A 23374-nucleotide genomic window follows, 5' to 3' on the forward strand; every position below is an offset into this window, starting at 1 on the left:
CCAGCTACCGTATTAAATGAGACTCTGGGAGCTTTCTGGACACTAAAAAATGGCCTCTTGCCATAGTGACAAAGAAGTAGGTCTAAAGGCTCACAACCACAACATGATTTTTGACGCAATTTTTCCAACAACGCGCAACTTTTTCTGTTTGGATTCTCTTTGCTGTGTTCACCCATTCAGGTGATTACGTCAGGTGATGGCAAATATGCCACAGGCATTTCTTGAATATTGTGTGTACATTGTGTGCACAGCCAATAACACTACACATGCTTGGTACTAGGAATGGGGAAAGTCAAGCAATGAGGAATGCACAAAATATAATTTATTAGTCAGTAACCATACAAATAAACAATCCTTAAAGGACACCTGAAGTAAGAGGGATCTGGAGGATCCCATATTTCTTTCCTTTTAAAGGTAACCTGAAGCGAGGAAAATTATTTAAAATAAACACATGACGTAGCTGCAAATGAATATTATATACTAACCTCACTGTCAGTTCCTCTCAGAAGCTCACCATTTTCTTCTTACAGTGATCCCTTCCAGTTCTGACAATATTTTGTCAGAACTGAAATATACCAGTTGCGGTCAGTTATATATCAGCAGTTGTCAGTTACAACTGAATGTGCAAGGTAATGTCCATGTTTCCCTATGGCTCAAGTGGGTGATATTACAGTTTATTAGTGTGCTGACCAGGAAGCTGTTATGGGGTAATGGTCATTTTTAAAATGGTGGACAGAGAAATCACAGTGAACAAATGGGACGCAGGAGAGGAGAAAGAGATTGAGAAGTAGAATACACAGGAGGTAAGTATGACGTGTGTATAGTTATTTTGACTTTTTATTTTCAGTTCAGGTTTTCTTTAAAGGATACCCAAAGTGACATGTGACATGATGAGATAGACATGGGTATGTACAGTGCGTAGCACACAAATAACTATTATTATTTTTATTATTTAGTATTTATATAGCGCCGACATATTACGCAGCGCTGTACAGTGTATATATATATATATATATATTGTCTTGTCACTAACTGTCCCTCAAAGGAGCTCACAATCTAATCCCTACCATTGCCATATGTCTATATTATGTAGTGTAAGTACTGTAGTCTAGGGCCAATTTTTAGGGGGAGCCAATTAACTTATCTGTAGGTTTTTGGAATGTGGGAGGAAACCGGAGTGCCCGGAGGAAACCCACGCAGACACGGAGAGAACATACAAACTCTTTGCAGATAGTGCCCTGGCTGGGATTCGAACCAGGGACCCAATGCTGCAAGGCGAGAGAGCTAACCACTACGCCACCGTGCTGCCCCTACTACACTACACACTACAGTGTGACCCTCACTAATAAGAAATTCCCCTTTTTACCTCTTTCTTGCTCCCAGAAGCCATTTTCTGCTAGGAAAGTGTTTTATAGTTGGAATTTCTTATCAGTGAGGTTCACACTGTAGTCACTTCCTGTCTGAGTCAGGACTGAGTCAGCCACTTACATACCTGATATTTAACTCTTTCAGGCAGAGAAAGAAAAAAAGGAACACAGCATAGTTATTTGTGTGCTAGGCACTGTACATACCCATGTCTATCTCATTATGCCACATGTCAATTGTGGTATCCTTTAAACAATGCAGATTGCCTGGCTGTTCCCCCAGATCCCGTGACTCTAACAGCCATAGAGCCTGAACAAGCATGCAGATCAGGTGTTTCTGACTGAAGTCTGACTGGATTAGCTGCATGCTTGTTTCAGGTGTGTGACCAGAAACTACTGAAGCCAAAGAGTTCAGCAGGACTGCCAGGAAACTGGCATTGTTTAAAAGGAAATAAATGGCAGCCTCCATAGCCCTCTTACTTAAAGTGTCCTTTAAAAAAGACTGGTCCTTTAGACATTGATCTCTTATTGGACTGTTAAAATTCCCCTCCAAACTCAAATCTTTTCCTGGTCCAGTGTAGGCAATCGGCAGCCAGGATTTTATATCTGTGTGTAAACTCCTCAAAGTAGCTGAAATAAAATAAATGACGCAGCCACTTCCACAATACAAACTTTCCAGAGCTGCAGGCTGCAGTTTTCCCGTAAAGCTCAGCAATTGCCGCCCACCCCTCTTGTTTGCAGTCACAACCACATGATGATGACGCTGAGCCAAGCAATAGCAGCTGCTGACCAGATGAGCTCTTTCGGGTCATGTGACCACATTTTTGTAAAAGAGGATTTTTAGTGGCAAAAGCCTCTTCTGTCACAAAAGGAGGAGCATTTCGGCCACTCTGCTTACTAAGCTGCCAGATGGTATATTTACAAGGTGAATATAAACTGATGAGACAAGCAATTGTATTTATTCTCCTTCTCCTAAAAATGATTTTTTTTCTAGATATTCCATAGTTTTTTTATTTTATTTTTAAACTACTTTTTAAGTTTACAATCTCATTGTCTCTGTTCAATGACACATTCATTGAAGTATGCCAGAGCTAAAATCTATGAACTATTGTCCCCTTTTATCTATTTCCTGCTCTCAGAAGTCATTTCCTGCCAGGAAAGTGTTTTATAGCTGGAATTCCTTATCAGTGAAAGTAATGCTATAGTCCGACCCACCTGATGTTTAACTCTTTCAGGCAGAGCAAGGAAAAACACAGCATAGTTAATTGTGTACTTGTCTATCTCATCATGTCACATCCTGTATCCTTTAAAATGTACTTTAACTCCTTCCTGTGGGCTGCTTAAAGACAACTGAAGTGAGAGGGACATGGAGACTGCCATATTTATTTCCTTTTAAGCAATACCAGTTGTCTGGCAGCCATGCTGATCTATTTGGCTGCAGTAATGTCTGCATCACACCAGAAACAAGCTTGCAGTCAATAGAGTCAGATCTGGCAATAATGTCAGAAACATCTGATCTGCTGCGTGCTTGTTCAAGGTCTATGGCTAAAAGTCTTAAGAGGCAGAGGATCAGCAGTATAGCCAGGTATTGCTTAAAAGGAAGTAAATATGGCAGCCTCCCTATCCTTTTCACTACAGTTGTCCTTTAAGGTTGTTCCATGCATCACTGTGGCTAAAGCTGGCCTCATTACCTCATTTACTGCCTTTAGCAGACATGGCCTGTGGGGGAACTCCGCGAGACGTCAACGTCTTCTAGCACACTGGAAGCGTAAGGGCTTGTTTCCACTACACGCGGATTCTGGATGCAAAAAAACTGACTCCAATGAAAGCCTATGGGAAATATGCATCAAAAAATCGCGTTTAGTGGAAACAGGCCCATTCATTGGAGTCAGTTTTTCTTCATCCAGAATCCGCGTGTAGTGGAAACAGGCCCTTAGGCCTCTTTCACAGTGGGATGTTAAAGTCGCACGTTATAAAAAATGATAACGCACAGCAATACAAAGTCTGTGCGACATTCACAGTGCACACGTTGCGTTGTGTGTAACGTGTAGCAATATTTAGAAGGTGCTGCATGCTGTGCGTTTAGCAATACATTTGCTGCGTTATGTGTGTTGCACATGCTCAGTAATGTTTTTTTTTTTTTTTCTTATATGTAACGCATGCGCCGTTTTCGTTCCATGAGTATGCAACGAAAACGGCGCACCAAGAGACACAACGCAGCGCAAAATAACGTCCAATTTTATAACCTACATGCGCTGCATTAGGTGCACATTGTGCGACTTTAACGTCGCATCAAACGCAACGTCCCGGGGTGAAAGAGGCCTTAGGGAAGAACAAGCGGCCCTCTCGGCTGCCTGAGGTGGACATATTCCAGAGCAGAACTGCAGTCTTTCATTCGCGCCCATTAAACAGAATTGCCATTTACTGCAACACATTTTCCTACTAATATATGTAAATGGAGCTGCTGATTGTAGCAAGACATGCAAATCTGTTTCCCTCTGTGCGCATCCTGTAGCTTGATATTTTTTGTTTCGGGCCTTTAAATTCTTGCTCAGTAACGACTGTCCTCTATTGTGTGTGGGCAGCTATAGCCCGGCTATTGCTACTAATAGGTTGTCTGACATTGCGGCCGGGGGCCTCAGGGAGCCCAGAGTCGTCTAGCTGGAATGCCATTTGTAGCTTGCATTGTCTCAGGATGTGGAGGCAGCCCAGTTCCTCTGAAGCCGCTCTCTGCCTAGCGAGCTGTCAGTCTGATTGGTGACTCTGTTCAGCCTTTTTACATACATCTCATCAGTGTCACTATTTAGTGCATCACATATTCAGGCACTGCTGGCAGCTCTGGGAACAATATTCCCGTCTCTCTCGCCCCCTCTGTCCCTGTGCCAGCCTCATCCTGCCGCCCCCTCCCTTTCCCCGAACACCCCCCCTAAGGGCTGCCCAGCTTCTAGGTCTCCTCTACCATCTTATCAGCTGCTCCAGCTGATAACTAGCTGCCGGAAGCTGCCCCTCGCACACTGCGGATTATCCGCCACCCCCCCAGTACTGAAGTCCCTGGAGCTGGCACACATGCAGTGACTGGGGGGCTGCAGACAAGGTGGCAAAGATGTCACCATTGTGTGTGAAAACAAATACATTTCCATATCGGTCTCACATGTGCGTATTTCTTGGTTTACCATATACCTGATTGAGGATTAACGCGATACAGAGTATTATCTATCTACTTTGGCTACCTATAAGCTTTATTTGCACAGTAACGTGTAGGTTGCGCACGTACACTTGCACCCTCAGTATTCATAGCTCCCAACTGTCCTTTTTTTTGGAGGGACTACAGTCCCTCTCTGGGAACCAAATCTCTCTGTTCCTCTTTCTCCCTCATTTGTCACAGTTTCAGGACTGATGTCCAGATGTATAATCTATAATATATGGATTTTTCTCCTTAAAGGACACCCGAAGCGAAAATAAATGAATGAAAAAATTGACTCTATCTTCCTTCTCCTAAAAATGAATTTTTAAGATATTCCACAGTTTTATTTTATGTTTAAATCTACTTTTTAGTTTTTAACGGTTTTATTGTTTTTGCTCAATGACACATTAATTGAAGTATGCCAGAGCTAAAATGTATGAATATTTAGCCTTTTTATCTCTTTCCTCCCCTCAGAAGACAATTTCTGCTAGGAAAGTGTTTTATAGTTGGAATTTCTTATCAGTGAGGGTCACACTATAGTCACTTCCTGTCTGAGTCAGGACTGAGTCAGCCAATTACATACCTGATATTTAACTCTTTCAGGCAGAGAAAGAAAAATGGAGCACAGCCTAGTTATTTGTGTGCTAGGCACTGTACATACACATATGTATCTCATCATGTCACATGTCACTCCGGGTATCCTTTAAAGAATGTTTTTAATTGACTGTAAACTTTATTTACATCCATTAAATCAATTTCTTACTTTCAAATATTATTGTAAAATAAAACTAATGATGATAGAAATGACCAGTGTGGTTTTTAATGATAAAACTAAATCTTTTGCTTATGAATTCTTTATTATATGCGTGACTATGGGTGTGGCTGGCCGTGATTAGAGGTGTGGCAGAAGTGTGTGTTAAAGTGTCCCACTCACTTAAAGGGATCCTGAGCAGACCCTTAAAATGAAGATCTGTACTTCTCTGGTGCTTCCTCTAGCCTGCAAGGTCCCTCAGTGTCCTCTGGGTCCCCTCCGTGGTCCCGTTTCACATGAGAAATCTTTACCTGTTCTCTAATAGATCATTGGGGGGGGGGGGATCTGTGTGGCTGATATTGTGGTGGAACCCCTCCCATAGTGTGATGTCATAACCATGGTTCTGACAGTTTGCTGTCTGTGAACCTCATTGCATTGTGGGAAATAACAGCTTTTTCCAGCTGCGAAGGAAGCAGTATCTCCCTCTGTGCATAGAACTCTCAGTAACGATTATTCTGTACAGATCATTGGTCTATGAACAAGCGCGGCCACACACGACGAGCCCTTGCACCTCTCGACAATGTCCCAGCACTGGATTTGTGGAGGCAAGGGGGATGTAAGTACCATTTGGGACACCCTTTTCCCTTCAGGTACACTCTACAGAGGAACTTTAACCAAGAAAGGATTGACAGTTTGCTGTCTGTGAACCTCGTTGCATTGTGGGAAAGAACAAGCTTTTTCCAACTGCCAAGCAAGCAGTGAGGAGTATGGCTGTTAAAAAGAATAAATAATACATAAACATTTTTGCTAGATTCTAGTGGTCAGTACAGCTATTTCTTGGATCATATCCGGACATTCTGATGGCTGGTGATTGGTTAGCAAACGTAATATAGACACAAATTTTTCAGTGAATATTGAAAAGATAATTTTTCCATTATTGCAGCAAATCGTCACTCATTTCCATCACACCAATCTGTTATTAAAATAAAAGACGCTCATATCGGATGCCTCAAAAATACAGTGAAAATAAGACTCCCATGATGCATTGTCCCTAAATGAGAGTGCTTTTCCAGCAGGTTGGTGGAAGGGGAGGGGGACTGTGGTGACATCATCACACTATGTTTGGCTCCACAACTATATGAGGGGTGTGTCTAAGACCTGACTTGTGACGCATAACAGCTCACCAAAAACAGAAGTCTCCCTACTGACAGAAACACCACTGACAAGATGTCCTGGCAGAATTTCCTGCACCGAGGGAATCAGGTGAGAAAAGACCTGAAGATTAAAGTAAAGGAAATGCTTGCAAGATAAATTATGTTTCCTCCTGACAGACACCTCCCCCAATCATCTGACTGCTGCTTGGCCCCTGTATAAGTGCGGAGGCCAGGTGATGATGTCACCAGGGAGCGATGAGAGGGTGTTGACAGGGAGAGTTCATAACCTCTGCCATAGCCAAATAAGTCAGTATGAGAAGTCCAGATGGGTGAACCAGGGCTTTTATCACCAATATGTATACACTTGCCAAGGTTTTCAGCAAGTTTGCTACAATAGCTATAGCAGTTGCACACAAAAATAAAAACATATTTAATGGCCTTCTGCTATAAAGTGAGTTGAATGGTGAGGACATACTGTATTTTTTGGACTATAAGACTCACTTTTGCTCCCCCAAAAATTGGGTAAAAAATTCACTGTGTCCTATAGTCCAAATGCAGGGAGTTCCTAGCTTGTGAACGCTGCTAATACCAACCTCCAACCTGCCGCAATGTTGGGGACTCCCTTTACTGTGCCCATGCAGAGGAGGACACAGGGGGACCAACGGAGGACACAGGGGGACACAAAGGTGCATAGAGGAGGATAGAGGCAGACACATGGGGGACACAGAAGGATACAAGGTGACAGAGGGGACATGAGGAGACACAAGAGGTACAAGGGAGACACGAGGTACAAAGGGGGCATAATCCATAAGATGCCCCTTCACCATGGAAGCACCAGGTTTAGTATATATTTTTTCCCTGTTTTTTGTCCTCTAAACCTAGGTGAATCTTATGGCCGGGGCGTCTTACCCTGGGCATACACGGCTCGAGAATGCGCCGGTATCGAGCCAGCGGCTCCATGATGGCGTGTCACCGCTCGTCCGCGCGGATCGATTCCCGCTCGTCCCCGCGGGCGCTGCTAATCAGCTTTTCGTTTGCTCCCATTGTTCTCCCCGCCGGTATCGAGCGCAGAGTCGATCCGGCGGGGTATTGGACAGGTTGAATATTATCAATCGAGCCATTTGCGGCTCGATTGATAATATAAAACGAGCCGTGTATGTCCAGCATTACAGTCCGAAAAATATGGTCAATCTTTGTGCTGAAGTGGCGTAGCCCTAAGTTTAAAACTGACGAGACTGTAGTCAACTATAACTGTAGTCAAAATGGCATAATGAATAAAATTGCTTATTGTGGTTTTTTTTTACAATATTAATATTTTACAATATTAATTTATACATTATTTAGTCAGTGTTTTCCCAATCTAAAATCTTCCCTCTCCCTGATTTACTTTCAGAAATGTATCACAGGCAGCAAAATCTTTAGTACTGGCAGGTGAGCTCTGTTGAATGTTTGTTTACTTTGAGGTCTAAAGACAATAGAAAAGATTGATCTCTCAGAATACTCTGGGTTGAAGGGGGGGGGGGGGGGGGGTTAGGGGGAGAATTTTGCATAATAAACAGCCTAGGCTAAGTCTCAATGGGAAGGCGGGGCTACGTACCAATGCACAGCAATATATAGCTGTAGGAAGTGTTACGGATGCTAAAAACCGGGATATTTACCATAAAAGTCGGTCTCCTGAATAATTTACTGCATTCAAATGTATGTCGTTACGGTTCCTTCTGAAGATGTTGCAGTCTTCTCTGTTGACAGACCATTATAATGGAACCTGTCTACATAGAAAGACAGAAAATAGCGTTCTGTAACCACATCCTGCACGATATAAGTGCGCTGCTTCACCCCTGGACAAGATTTCTGGGCAGAAGCTCCACCAGACCAACACAGGTCACTTGACCAAGACAAAAGAGTCGCGTAGTCTTTATTTTCCTAAGGAAGCCCATCATTTCTGCCACTTCCTGTTCCTGTCTCTTCTTCTTCCTCCTGTAATTTGCTGCTGGTGTCTCTAACCTAACAGCCATCTACAAGCGTGCAGGATATCCTGTGACATGTACCCAATTATTAACAATCTAAGAAGTGCCAAAGCATAGAAAGATCAAATAGGTTCACAGAAAACATTTTTCCACATGAGTTCACCGGGCCGGCCAGGGATAAACAAAGATCCAGCCAAACCTTCCTCTGGCTCTCAGTTATTTGTGTGCGTCTTTCAGGTGACGGAATCTAACACCGGGTTTTCCAACCTTTTTTTTTCCCCACAGGGTGCTATTTGAGGGGTATGGGGTAGCATTGCTTGTGGGAAAGTGCTATTTATGCGGTAGCATTATTTGTGGGGTAACATTATCTGAAAATAGCACTATTTGAGGAGTACCATTTTTGGGGGATAGCACGATTTGTGAGGTAACATTATTTGTGGGGTAACAGTGTTTGTAAGGTAGTACTATTTTGGGGGTTGCATTATTGGTAGGATAACACTATTTGTGAGGTAGCACTATTAGTGGGGTAGTACTATTTGTAGGGTAGTGCTATTTATGGGGTAGCACTATTTGTAGGGTGCATGCTCTTATAGGGGCAAGTGACAGCACTATTTGTGGGGTAGCATTATTTGTGAGAAAACAATATTTGTTGGGTAGCACTATTTGTGGGGTGGCATGCTCTTATGGGGGCTGCTGAGGCATCTTTTGCAGACCTGGTCCCTCTTTAGGGACCCTGTCCCTCTTTCTTCATCTTTCAGGACTGATGTACAGAATATATAATGAATATATGTATTTTTTCTACAGAAAAATGTGCTTAATTGACTCTAAACTTTATTCCCATCCTTTAAATGGATTTTATTTCTTATATTCACATGTTAATATAAAGGAAAAAGAACCAGGATAGAAAGGACCAGTGTGGTTTTAAAAAACAAAAACAAAAAAAACCCCATACTTTTTATATGCTTGATTAGGGGTGTGCTGGGGCGTGGTTAGAGTTGTGGCAAGGGCGTGACTTTTCTCTAAAAGTTAGGAGGTATGCTAATATCTCTATTAAGGTGGCCACACACAATACAATAAAATGATCCGAATTTACACCAATTCGATAAAAACGATCGGATCTCCCGAAAAAATCGAAAGCTTTTTTTTCATTCGACTGAAAAATCCGATCGGATTTCCAGTTTTTTTCGATTTTTATCTATCCGGAATGCCAGATATTTTTCTTCAATTTCTCTACAGATTGTATGGTGTGTCAGATATTTAAAAAATTGTATGGTGTGTGGCCACCTTATCTGTTCTGTTACAGGTAGTCCCCGGTTAACAAACGAGATAGGGACTGTGGGTTCGTTCTTAACCTGAATCTGTTCTCCAGTTGGAACACTGTGCCCTCTCTGTCCCCTGTACCTCCTCTGTGCCCCCCTGTGCCTCCAGTGTCCCCCTCTGTGTCACATCTGCCCTCTGTACCTGCTTATATAAGTTTAAAAGCCATTTTTTCTTTGAATTTTTTTAAATCGATTTTCTCAAAAACTACAAGTCCACTTTGAAATTTTTTTTTTATTTTTTTTTTAACTTTTTTGAATCACAGAATCCATGCTGTTTGTATCGGCGGGTCGTTAGTAAGTCAGGCGTTCGTAAGTCAGGGACTACCTGTATTTTTCTTTTTCAAGCATACTTTTGATACAACAGTTGAGATTGACAAGATGCTAAAAATGATAAATTCAGCTCCATGCGGACGTGCGTTTATTCCTGTGAATGTTGTTACAGTTTAGGCTGCTGCAGTAAGTATATGAAGATTGCAGCAGTGCCGTGCATGGGCAATTATGTATTCATGCCTGCCAGAGACTACAGTGCCCAGAATGCTTTGCAGACACACATCAGGCATTGCTGGGCTTGCGAGCCGATCACAGATGGCGGTGTTGGCAAGGCTTGGTGGAAGGGGAGGTTAGTGCTGCACCTGATGCTCCATATTCTGAGGAAATCTGGGCAGCAGCTGTGCCCCCTCTACCTACCCCCATGCCTGGCCTGGCTCACAGAGAGGGAAATGGAAGGGGGAAGACTACATTATCTCCATAATAGAGTGGAAACTTTGTGGGACAAAACACATTAGTTCTTTTCCCAAGAATCCATGATGTGTGCTGTACTGTTACACAGATTTTACATATTCCTTTATGCAGTATTTATTCCTAACATAAATTGCAGCAAGCACAGAAACATTTCTATCAGCTCCAGCCCAGCGTTCTGTCCGTAGCACAGCTATGCACGCTTCATAGGGTGCTCACCCCGTAAGTAGGAAACTTGGGCGCCTTTGGGTAATAGGGTAATAGGCGCTAATGCAAATATCAGCTATTGGGAGCCAAAAGCAGAAAATAGCCAGAAAAATGTTTCTTTTTTGAAAGTTATCATTTTGAAATGTATCACTTTTGAAACCCATTTTTTTGTATTTAGGTTATTTGCGGCGGGTTAGGGACGTGGTGGTGGGGGGGGGGGGTTAAGGTTAGGCGTCAGGAAGGGGGGGCTTGGGGTTAGGCGTCAGGAAGGGGGGGTTCAGGGTTAGGCACCAGGAAGGAGGTTTTTAGGGTTAGGCTTCAGGAAGGGGGGTTTTAGGGTTAGGCGCCAGGAAAGGAGGTTTATGGTTAGAAGTCAGGAAGAGGGGTTTTAGGGTTAAAAATCAGGGAGGGGGGTTAGGGTTGTGTCAGGAAGGGGGGTTTTAGGGTTAGAAGTCAGGCAGAGGGGTTTTAGGGTTAGGTGTCAGGAAGGGGGGGGGGTCTAGAGTTAGAAGTCAGGAAGGGGGGTTCTAGGGTTAGGCATCAGGAAGGGGGGTTCTAGAGTTAGAAGTCAGGAAGGGGGGTTCTACGATTAGAAGTCAGGAAGGGGGGGTTTAGGGTTAGGTGTCAGGATGGGTGGTTCTAGGGTTAGAAGTCAGGATGGGGGGTTCTAGGGTTAGAAGTCAGGTAGGGGGGTTCTAGGGTTAGAAGTCAGGAAGGGGGGTTCTAGGGTTAGAAGTCAGGAAGGGGGGTTCTAGGGTTAGAAGTCAGGAAGGGGGGTTCTAGGGTAAGGCCTGGTTCACATTAGCGTTCCCTGTCCGGATCCGCCTGATCGGATCTGGACCATATACTGTACAAGCGGAACGTACGTTCCGCATAGCAATGCAAAGTCTATGCGGACGTTCACATGCGTACGTTTCGTACAGAACGGAGCCGGATCGGATCCGGACTCCGGACACTTTTCCAACATGCACTATTTTTCGGGTCCGGTTCATCTGGCCCACGCACCCGGACCGGAGCCTGACTGCACCATCTGGAAATAGAAACATATGGGGAACGGAAAGCACATAACACACAGGATACAAACACCTGACTTTCTACCCCACTTCCTATGCGTATTCTAGCGGCCATTTCGGATGGGGACACATGGGCAGCAGAGGAGCAGCAGTGACTAACGTGCTGGAGCTGTTTGGCAGTATGTCGGAGGTGGAGGTGAGGCCTAAACAGCGGAGGACCTAATTTTACAGGTGCACCAGGTGCACCTTCTGCTGACCCCAACAATTTTATTTTAATTTTCGCTGTTTTTACCACACGGATCCGGATGGCAGCCTGATGCATGCCTGATGCAAACGGACCGGATCCAGATCGGAACCGTACAGGTCCTGATCCGATCCGTTTGCATGCCAAAAGGCAAGTGTGAACGGGGCCTTAGGCATCAGGAAGGGGGGTTCTAGGGTTAGAAGTCAGGAAGGGGAGATTTAGTGTTAGGTGTCAGGAAGGGAGGTTTTAGGGTTAGGCGTCATGCGCCGCTCCATCATCCCTCCTCCCCTCTGCATAGCAACGTTGCTAACCTAGAGGCTGGAGAGGCATCTGTACAGCCTCGGCTCCGCACTGTGGCCTGAGGGATCGAGTCCCAATCTGGTGAATGGCGAGGACACAGCTTCGGCCGACAATTTCAGGGAGAGATGCTTTACAATTACGTCACTAGGCTTCAGGCGTTCTGTTGCTATGGAGGGAGGGGGCGGAGGGTCGATGATCAGCCAAACAGAGTGGATTCCTGTGAAAGGGGGGGGCAAAAATAACATTGCGATCGATTGCCCATTTCAGCCCACAGTTATCGCATGTGTGTAAGTACCTTTAGCTTCATGCCGTTCTCTGCTTAGCCTGATTACAGCGTTGTGTATTAACAAGTTCAAAGTGAACCTGAAGTGAGAGTAATACGGAGGCTGACATTTAATTCCTTTTAAACAATGCAGATTAACTGGCTGTCCTGCTGATCATTTGACTCTAAGCTTAATACTCAACTGACTATGCAAGAAGATGGATCTCAGCGACGTCCCCCGGCGATGAGCGTCCCCTGATCCATATTCCTGCCGGCGAATACACGCGACGGACGCAAAGTAGAGTTCAATCGGTCGTGGCACTTTGCACGGGTTTTGTCGGGGATCTTAAAGATCCGATCTGCCATGATGGTCCTTATTGCAAACTGCCGTTTGCCTAATCTCGCGCCACTTCACAACTTTGTGGAAACAAGCGTTTGTCCCTTATAAAAATCGTGTGAAGAATCGTGAGGTGAGTAAGGGCCTTTACAGCCATAGCCCCTGAACAAGCATGCAGATTGGATGTTTTTGTGACTGGATCAGCCAGATGCTTGTTTCCAAAGTGTGGTTCAAACAATGCTGCTGCCAAAGAGATCAGCAGGACTGCCAGGCAACTGGTATTGTTTAGAAGAAAATAAACATGGCAGCCTCCATATACCTCTCACTTCGGGTTCCCTTTAATAGAACAATGGCCTTGGTTGTCCACAGCAACCAGTCAAATTCCCTTTTTCACGTTCTCAGTGCTTTTGGGTGAGTGCAAAAGATAATCTGATTGGTCGCCGTGGGAAGCAAGGATTTCTCCCCTTTGAGCTCCTCCATGCATGAGGCTGCTCTGTGCACAGTGGAGTGTCAGCTCCGTGGACCCAGATGACCTTATTCCCCAGCATGTGAGAGTCAGTTGTGGTAGTGAGGAGAGCTCTCTGGTGGTGACGCGGTGACGGGTATAAATAAAATGCAGTGAATGTGGAGTGTTGGGCCGGATCCAGTTCTGCATCTGTTTGGCAGAGGGCCAACATTCATTTTGTTTAACCCTGTGTGACAGAGGAAGAGAGGGGGGAGAGAGGCGAGGGAGGAGAGGGCTGCTGAGGCGTGAGGGAGAACTGCTGCTCTCACCAACGCAAAACTGAAGACACGCTTACTATTATTATCACTTGTGTTTATATAGCGCTGACGTCTTCTGCAGTGCATTACGGAGTCCGCAGTCATGTCCCTTACAAGAGCTCATGATCTATACTCCCTACCATAGTCTAAAGGTGGCCACACATGATACAATAAAATCATCCAATTTGATGGCAATTTGATCAAAACGATCGGTTGTACAGAAAAATTTAATGTTTTTTTTTGTGTTCATTTGAATTTCTCCTCTTTCTTTCATAAAAGAAGATTGAGAGTGGTGGATTTTTCTGATCTATCTTTATGAACATTTTAAGGATACCAGAGCGGATGCAAATTTAAAAAATCGGGGGGGGGGGGGGGGGGGATTGGGGGGGAGCAGGCATGTATGTGAAGCAGTCCTCATGCCCACCAGTCCCCTGTTCTCCTCCCCCCCCCCCCCCCTTTACTCTCACCAAAAAAGCTCCCGTCGGCCGCTTCCGGGTAGGCCAGTGGTGCGCAAATGCTGACCAGGAGGCGGGCATCCTTGATCGTGCACCTGAGGGCAGGAGCGCTCTGCACATGCACATGACATCAATTGTGATGTCATGTATATGTGCAGAGCACTTCGGCCATGGGCACGCGATCAAGGAGGACAGCTTCACATACATGCCTGCTCCCCATGTTTTTAACAGGTGTGTCAGCTCCTTTAATGGTGTAGAGCAGATTGTCAATTTCTTAAAATAGGCTACGTTCACCGTAGGGCATTAATGGGGGCATCTTAAAGTGGATTCGAGATAAACTTTTACTCATTGCATAATTGTGTTCCTTTCATATAGTTTATAGGGCATTCCTCAAGCCAAATACAGTTTTTGTTTTGTTTTAATACTTCAATTCCCTATAAACTAAACAAGCCTGGCCCACCGCTTCTCCAGAGTGCCCTGGCACTTGGAGCCTTAGTAGCAAGGGCTTATGGGAGCTCAGTCTGAGCAGGTGGCGGTTACTAGCCATTGATTTCAGAGGCAGAGGGGGGAGGAGAGGGGACTAAATTTACACACAGGCAAGCTGATAGCATCTCCAGCCCTCAGCCTGTGACAATGTGACAATCAGAACATGGCTGCCCTCATTGTATCACATGAATAAATAATCGTAAACTTTTGAAGCTGTTTGCAGCTAGATATGCTGTGTAAACTATCTAAACTGTAGAAAAGATATATAGAGAAGTTACGTGTTATAGTTAGTTTTTCATCTTGGATCCGCTTTAATGGAGAAAGTTGCACTGCAATAGGAAGTCCACGCAATGTTCAGCCAGTGTGCAGCGCTTTCGGATCCAACCCACTACAGTATCCCAACGCACTGCATGATGCGGGTATTATCAGAGGCAGTGAAGCATTCTTTTCCTTGACTGTATGCTTCATTGTATGAGACCAAAAGGTGCGTTGTCTCTTTTGTTCATTCGCGTTTCGGTTTTCACAGGGAGCCTAACACAGATTCCACTGTGATCGCAGCCTTAGGATACGTTCACTGTGAGGCATTGGGTTGTGTTCCCTGTGATGCAGGAATGAAAGGCAATGTTAAATTTGTACCGCAGCACGTTATTCAACCATTATGTTGCATACAGTGTACGAAAAGTATGCTTCACTGTCACTGTTAACGTGTGCTCTTCACAGTAACGCACCGCATGCAGAGTGTTGGGATGCTGCACTCCATTAGATCGCACCGGCCGCACTGTGACCATCGCACAGGTAGTGCAGAAGGTAACCTTACAAATCGGTCATTACGCCACACCGCAACGCACCACTGTGATCACAGACATAGACGCAAGCGATTTTTTTTTGATAATTGTGGAGCATTTCACACGTGTTTGATGCATTGGATAGTTTTTTTAAATATTACAATCAATCATCAAAAAAATGTATAGTAATTCTTGAATTGAAAGAAATGTAAAAAGTGTTTGGTGTGAGACTGCCTATAGCAGTGATGGCTAACCTTGGCACGCCAGCTGTGGTGGAACTAGAAGTCCTATGAGGCATTGCAATACTCTTAACAGCTCTAAGCATAACTCAGGGAGGCAGAGGCATGATGGGATTTGTAGTTTTGTCACATCTGGAGTGCCAAGGTTAGCCATCACTGGCCTACAGGGACCTTGAGCAGAGCTGCAAAATGGGATAGTGAGCTTACCTGGGGACGAGAGCACACATCACCAAATGCAAAAGTGGGCAGAACGGTGGTGTAGTGGTTTGCGCTCTCGCCTTGCAGCACTGGGTCCCCAGTATCCCAGCCAGGGCACTATCGGAAGGAGTTTGTATGTTCTCCCCATATCTGTGTGGGTTTCCTCTGGGCACTCTAATCTCCTCCCACATCCCAAAAACATACAGCTAAGTTAATTGGCCTCCCCCTAAATTGGCCCTAGACTACATTAGATGCATACACTAAATGATATAGACATATGTAGGGATTAGACTGTGAGCTCCTCTGAGGGACAGTTAAGTGACAAGACAATATACTCTGTACAGTGCTGCGGGAGATGCCAGCGCTATCAAGCAACATGTATTGAAAGCTACATGAAAGGGGAGAGTAATCATTGCGCACAGAGGACAGCTGGAACGCTCACCACAGCCTATACTCATCAGTCTAGACAGGCAGTGCAGGAAGCTGATCCATATGTAAATAAATGCAAATAAACAAGCAAAGCACTGTGCCCAGGTCACCCTGCTGCATGCAATATTACTTCTGTACACTAGAGGGAAGCAGAGTACAGCAGTCAGTCAGGAATATACCCACATAGGGACATTCACTATTTCAGTGAGGTGCAATGCAAGCTGGGAGTCAGTGGATGTTTCCGGAGGGCCTGTGTGCTCACTATGATTTGTTATAAACAGATGAAATCTGTGGGCAAATGACAGCAGTGCAACACAGGGAATTGTGAGTTTAAAACTATGGACACACCGAAAGATAGAATAGTGTAACGACCAATAAACGATCGTTACACAATCAAAGCCAAGAGAGCTTGAGCGATTTCCTGTGAACCACAACAGAAGACCGCAACCAAAATGCCAAATGATTGTCACCCAATAAGATCGTCAAACAGTGCCAGGTGTAGCAGAGCTCTGGAGTTGGAGTCGAGGAGTCGGAGCAATCTTTAGGTACCTGGAGTCAGAGGTTTCATAGACTGAGGAGTCGGATGATTTTTGTACCCACTATATAGTCCTGCAAGGGCTGCGGAGTCGGAGTCGAGGAGTAAGAGCAATTTTTGGATACCTGGAGTCAGAGTCGGTTCCATAAACTGAGGGGTCGGAGTTGGAGCCGGATGATTTTTGTACCGACTCCACAGCCCTGAGATGGAGGGGGAAGTGCCACAGACTTTGCGGAAACATTGTTTACAACCGCTCACGACGTTGTACACACTGCTGACGATGAACGATTATCTGCCGAAGTGATCTGTCATGTCGGTCCTTCAAAATGCCCGATATCAACATGGATCATTAGTTTGTTGTTCACTGAGGACATCGTTCGTGTTTTTACATTTTTAAACAAGATCTGAAGGATGAGTCGTTCTTCATTCTTTTCTATCATTTTTTACTTCCCCTAGTGTTTAAGTGGATTTTCAAAGTGTACTTTCACTTTTATACAATAAAGGAGCCCATACACTGGTCGATTTCAGCTATCGATCGATTCTATGGAATCGATTGGAAATTGATTCTATCAAATCTATCGATTTGTGTCTGATTTCGATTGATTTGATCTATCTGACAGGATGGAAAATCTAGGTCGATCAGCTGCTGGCAGCAAATCGATGGCCCATAGAGTTGCATTGGATTTAACGGTCCAATAATGCATTTAGATCGATTTCCAATAGATTTCATCCTGAAATCTATTGGAAATCTGTTCCTAGTGTGTGGCACACATCAGATTCCTGTCAGATTCGACTTGACAGGCATCTGCCAGAAATCTATCTGATGCTCGAATCTGCTGCAAATCTATAAATGTATGGCCACCTTAACGTGGCTCAAAAACGGTGGAATCTGAAAGAATTATAATAATAATAATTCAAAGCATGTCTGAAGTGAGAAGAATATGGAGGCTGCCATATTTATTTCCTTTTAAACAATACAGTTGCCTGGCTGTCCTGCTGATTCTCTGCCCCTAAAGGTCCATACACACACACACACAATTTTTATCTGCAGATAACTGGCCGATTTTACCTCTGCCGTGCAGTATGATGCTACGTACACACATGCGACTACGATCGTTCGTTGTTAACGACGAACGATCTTTTAATTGACGAAAGAACGACCGGAGTAAAGTTAGTTCTAAAAAGTGTGTAACGATCACATCGTTAGAACGAACGTTACACCACGTAAAAGCACTCAATGCGCCTGCGCATAAAATTGTAAAGTTCCCTGGAGAAAAAGTGAAATGCACATGTCCAGCCTGGTACAAACGATCGTTTCCAACGATGTACTACTTTTGCAAACAATCGTCGTTGGTTAAAATCCGCCGAGACAGAACTTTCTTTTGTAGCGATTTGGCTCGTTCGTCGTTTGACTTAATAGTCGGTGGTTCGTTTTTTGTAACGATCGTCGTTGGTAAAGATCGGGGAACGATCGTTACAAACGACTATAGTCGCATGTGTGTACGCACCTTGAGGGCCAGCAGATTTTGAATACTAAAGCTGGCTGGGTACACACAACATAAACGTCTTTCAAAAATGAAAGATCAAAGATAATCTTCAGATAATCTTTGTAAAAAAAAAAATTCACAAAAGACCTCAAAAGATACAGTCAAAATATATTTATCTCTCAATCTTTCAGATCAATCCCGGTAGATCTGATCTGCAGATGTCTGTCCGTTAAAGAGGAACTCCAGCCTAAACTAACATACTGTCATTAAGTTACATTAGTTATGTTAATTAAAATAGATAGGTAATATAATCTCTTACCCACCCTGTTTTAAAAGAACAAGCGAATGTTTGTGATTTCATGAGGGCAGCCATCTTTTTTGGTTGAAAGGAGGTGACAGGGAGCATGAGATAGTTCCAACTGTCCTGTGTCCTGATCACCCCTCCCAGTTGCTAGCCAACGTGAATAATAACATAGGAAATCCCATCATGCTCGGCACAGCATCTGGGAAAAAAGGCCCGGGCTTTTTTTCTTTGATGGGTGGAGCTTAGCTAAAAATGCAGCTAAAAATGATGCTTTAGTAAGAAAAACAAAGTTCTGATGCTGTGAAACTGTTAAAGAAACACCAAGCCTTTTCAGTTCTGCTGAGTAGATTTTTAGTCCGGAGGTTCACTTTAAGCAAGGTGTGTATGAGATCTGCAGATTTTCCTAGATCTGTAGATCGGTCCTGAAAGAGGGACAAATGATGAAGAAAGAGGGACAGAAGGATTTTATTACCAAAGAAGGACTGTCCCTCCAAAAAAGGGACAGTTGGGAGCTATGGGGAACTATGAGGTTTTTGACCCCAGGTTCTCCTCGGCATCACTTTAAAATGACCTTGTGGTGAGTGGGGTATGGAGGCTGCCATTTTTTAAAGAAAACCTGTAACAAAAAAACAAGAGCATGGGGGTACTTACCTCAGTGAGGAGGAAGCCTCTGGATTGTAATGATTCTTCCCCTGTCCTCCTCTTCCCCCCCCCCCCCCCCCGATCCAGCGCTGGCAGCCATCGAAAGTCTACCAACAAGTTTGTCGGCGGTGCGGGCTCCAGGACCATAAGAGGCCTGTAAGAGCCTCGCGCAGGTGCCCTAGCGGCTTTCCTTCAGTCTCAGGCGGAAATAGCAGAGCCCGATTGGCTCCGCTCTACTGCAATCGGTGCAAGGTGTCTGTGCCTGCGCAGTAGAGTGGATCCAATCGGGCTTGGCTTCTTCTGTCTGAACCTGAATGAAAGCAACAAGTGCTCCTGCGCGAGGCTCTCACAGGACTGTTATGATCCTGGAGCCCAGGCGAATATTTGATGGCTGCCAGCGCTGGATCTGAGCTGCAGGAGAGGACGGGGGAGCCTCAGTAGAATCCAGAGGCTTCCTCCTCCCAAAGTAAGTACCCCCCGGGGCTATTTTTTATTATTACCGGTGTTTAAATAATGCTCACACACAGGGTCAGTGTAGCTTACTGAGGCCTTGTTCACATTGCGTTCCGTCCGCGCGTCCGTCCGCATTGGATGGCTTTTGACGCGATTTTTCTTTCCGATTCCCGGCGATTACCTGCGCGCTGGTTTTTTTTTTTTGGGAACCGCTTTTCTGAGCGGTTTTGCTGACGTCAGTTAATGAACTCTTTGATCCGGAAAAGAATAAATACAATGCATTTATTCTTAAAAAAGCGAACGTAATCGCTGCACAAAGCGATGTTGTGAGCATTTGCATTTTTCCTATACCTTCTATTGAGGCAAAATCACCTCAAAAATGGCCTAAGCTCTGCTTTTCTGAGCGGCTTGGAAACGAACCGCTCAGATGTAAACTGTCTCATCCTCTATAATAAAACCCCTGTGTCCATGCGTGTCCCTGTGTAGCTGGTCCGTGCTTTTTGCAGACTGCACATGTGCGCAGCACGAACCCAGCCTCACAGAGACAGGAGGGCGGGGCCAGGGAGCTGGGCGGGCGTGTGAGCGACCCTAGAGTCTGTTTTAAACGGGCTTGGGTCTACTAGTAGAGAATAATGGTGTAAGTGCTTTCAGGGTGATTTTGAAAAATCGTCAGTGCTTAAAAAAAGAGAAAAACCCTCTAGTGTGAACGAGCGTTGAGAGTGCTCTGAGTGACCGCTGCTTTTTTTTAGCTGCACTGCACTGATTTTTTTCCTCAAGTAAGGTAGAATCCCACATTTAGCACAATGCAAACATACAGAGCTCTGTGTCTATGGCGCGGTGCTGATGAGCGCAGAGCCACGTGTATGCACCCTATAGCCGCTCTGCACATACATACACGCACATTGTGATCCGCACACAGACACACTGTGCAAGCTTCTGGATCCTCTCACCACTAATAAGTGGGTGACAAAGTCTCAAATTGCTATTTTCAGATAATTAAATAAACGAGACTCATATGTTCCTCCTTCACGCACACCCTGCTCCTCTCCCAGCTGGTGCAGGCGCCCTCCTCCCCGGCTCTGCCCTCGCCTGTCTCTGCTAATGTGAGCAGGAATTCTTCCAGCTACAGGATGGGGCAGCAGGCGGTGCGCAAAGCACGCTGGGAACTGTAGTCCAGTAACAGCTGGAGAACACGTGTCGCTAGGGAACGGATCAGGCCGAAGCAGGCCTCAGATATGAAATGGAAGGTCATTCATTGTTCAGTTTACAGGCGGTTGCTATGGACAACAGCTTGATTTTTTTCCTCTCTTCATTCTGCAGAAAGGGAGCAGACAATGTTTTTATTACAAACGGTGCTGTTTATCCAAAGCTGGTTTCACTTCTGGGTAGACCAGTCCATTTTAGGTCTAAATTCATCGTTCCATCAGGTACCACTGCTCTGACAACGCCACTACAGGTAGTCCCTGGTGGTCAATGAACGAGATAGGGACTGTAGATTCGTTCTTAACCTGAATCTTTATTTAAAGAGGAACCGTAACCAAGGATTGAACTTCATCCCAATCAGTAGCTGATACCCCCTTTCCCATGAGAAATCTTTTCCTTTTCACAAACGGATCATCAGGGGGCTCTGTATGGCTGATATTGTGGTGAAACCCCTCCTACAGTGTGATGTCAGGACCACGGTTCTGACATCACACTGTGGGAGCCTTGTTGCATTGTGGGAAATAACAGCTGTTTCCAACTGCCAAAAAAGCAAGCAGCATCTCCTTCCACTGACATCACCTGCCAGCAGTAAAAATGTCACCATGTGATAAATGTCAGAATGTAAATCAGGGAGAGGAAAGATTTTACAATGAGCAAACACTGACTAAATGATTTATACATAATTATTGTAAAAATGAAGCACTTTTTTATTAAATTATTTTCACTGGAGTTCCTCCTTAAGTAGTTTTATAGCGCCAAGACGGTAAAGAGCATATTGTCACTAACTGTCCCTCAGAGAGGCTCACAATCTAATCCCCACCATAGTCATATGTCTATGTATGTATCGTGTAGTGTATGGATCATAGTCTAGGGCCAATTCAGGGGGAAGCCAATTAACTCATCTGTATGTTTTTGGGATGTGGGAGGAAACCGGAATGCCCGGGGGAAACCCACAAAGACACGAGAACATACAAACTCCTTGCAGATGCTGCCCTGTTACTTCCATAGCCTCCCAGGGGGCGAAGCAGGTGGTTTCAGTGCTCAGCACCAAGCGCCGAAGCTGGGCGCCACTATAGCAGTAATGCCATACGCAGTGTTCCCCAACCCTGTCCTCAGGGCCCAGTAAACAGTGCATGCTTTGCAGGAAACCCCAACCATTCACAGGTGAGATAATTAGTGCCTCAGCAGAGCTGATCAACTACCTCTGTGGATTTCCACAAAACATGCGGGAAACAATGATCTAGAGCAAGGGTCCCCAAACGTTTTGGGTCGAGGGCCGGGTCAACATACTTCAGACTGCTGGGGGGCCGGAACATATATAAAATAATGTACAAGTCTTTACGGGCCAGATAGGGAAGCATACCCAGGTGACAACCTGCAGTCCAATTGAACAACAGTGTCACCTGATGTGGAATTTGATTGGAAACCAGCAAATTACTGCTTTCTGGCTTCATTCTATATGCGGACCACCAATATTTAAAGATGTAGCTGACTGCATCTATAATACATTTTGTGTGTGGGGGGCCGGTAAAAAAGCCCCAGGGGGCCACATTCGGCCCGCGGGCCTTAGTTTGAGGACCACTGATCTAGAGCGTGCGGTGCGTAAAGGTAATTAGGGGTTCCAGCAATCGCGGTACCCTGAATGACTTCTCCCTCCGAGTTGCCATGACTGGGAGGGGTAATAATATTTAACGCAGCTGGGGATTTGCACAGCAGCAGGGAGATCCGTCATTCAGCTCACCCTGCGCCCAGCTCCCCGGTGGCATACATTTATATATGGACGCCCAGGGGTGTTATATTCCATACATGAAAATTCCTGGCTTTATTCTCCTCTGTGCCGTAATGCAGTAAACCACAAGCCTGTCCAGAACTGCAATACCCGTCAGTAATAACACACACAGTGATTACAAATAAATACTTCAATTTATATTATTTTTATTATGATTTTCATTTAGATGAAATCTATATAAATATACCCCACAATTCATTTTACATTTTACCAATTAGTGTCGCTGTAATACTTTTTGGACGCATTAAATAACTCTGGACAGCGTTTCCTACTGACAGCCAGAAAAGGGTTAAGATGAAATGGGGCGCTAGGCAACATAGAAGTTTTTTGCCAACCGCTGATGGTCACCTGGCCTTTTCAATAAGAATTGATAAGGGGTAGAATCCACCAGGCCCCTAGACTCTCTCCAGGCCCTAGGCAACAGCCTAGGTGTGCCTTGTGGATGATCCCTGTAGATCTGTGGGTTCTGGTAGTTGGATTGACTATTCTCCAGCCTCGACAACCAGACGAGACCTTTCCTAAAGGGCCCAGAGCCCTTTCTAGTATCACAGCGTGCGCTTTTTCTCCCTTCTGTCTCCATTGTGGATGAACCCCCTCTGCTGAAAGCAATGACAATCGACTGGCCATATTAGTAGTAGTAAAGGAAACAAGCGTCAGTTAGTTCTGTCAGGGCTGGAACTCACTGGAGCATTTTTGGAGCATTTAGGGATCACTTTAAATTGCTAGCGATTTCCCTAAACACTATGCCAATGTGGATGGGACTGATT

General features: G+C 44.9%; 1 protein-coding gene and 1 long non-coding RNA gene across 9 annotated transcripts in view; one reads left to right on the forward strand and one right to left on the reverse strand.

The window, feature by feature from the left end:
• NFIX (nuclear factor I X) overlaps window positions 1–23374 on the reverse strand; it is a 291898-nt gene that overhangs the window by 81344 nt on the left and 187180 nt on the right. The window lies entirely within an intron of this gene.
• LOC137562697 (uncharacterized) overlaps window positions 1–23374 on the forward strand; it is a 54141-nt gene that overhangs the window by 8770 nt on the left and 21997 nt on the right. Inside the window, exon 1 of one of the 3 annotated variants that reach the window (XR_011030163.1) lies at window positions 20803–20862. The exons of 1 other annotated variant lie outside the window; for it this stretch is intronic. This is a non-coding gene — a long non-coding RNA (uncharacterized lncRNA). One more of the 3 variants, XR_011030164.1, reaches the window with a different exon arrangement.

Source organism: Hyperolius riggenbachi, chromosome 3 (genome assembly GCF_040937935.1).
Source record: "Hyperolius riggenbachi isolate aHypRig1 chromosome 3, aHypRig1.pri, whole genome shotgun sequence".
Classification (NCBI taxonomy): domain Eukaryota; kingdom Metazoa; phylum Chordata; class Amphibia; order Anura; family Hyperoliidae; genus Hyperolius; species Hyperolius riggenbachi.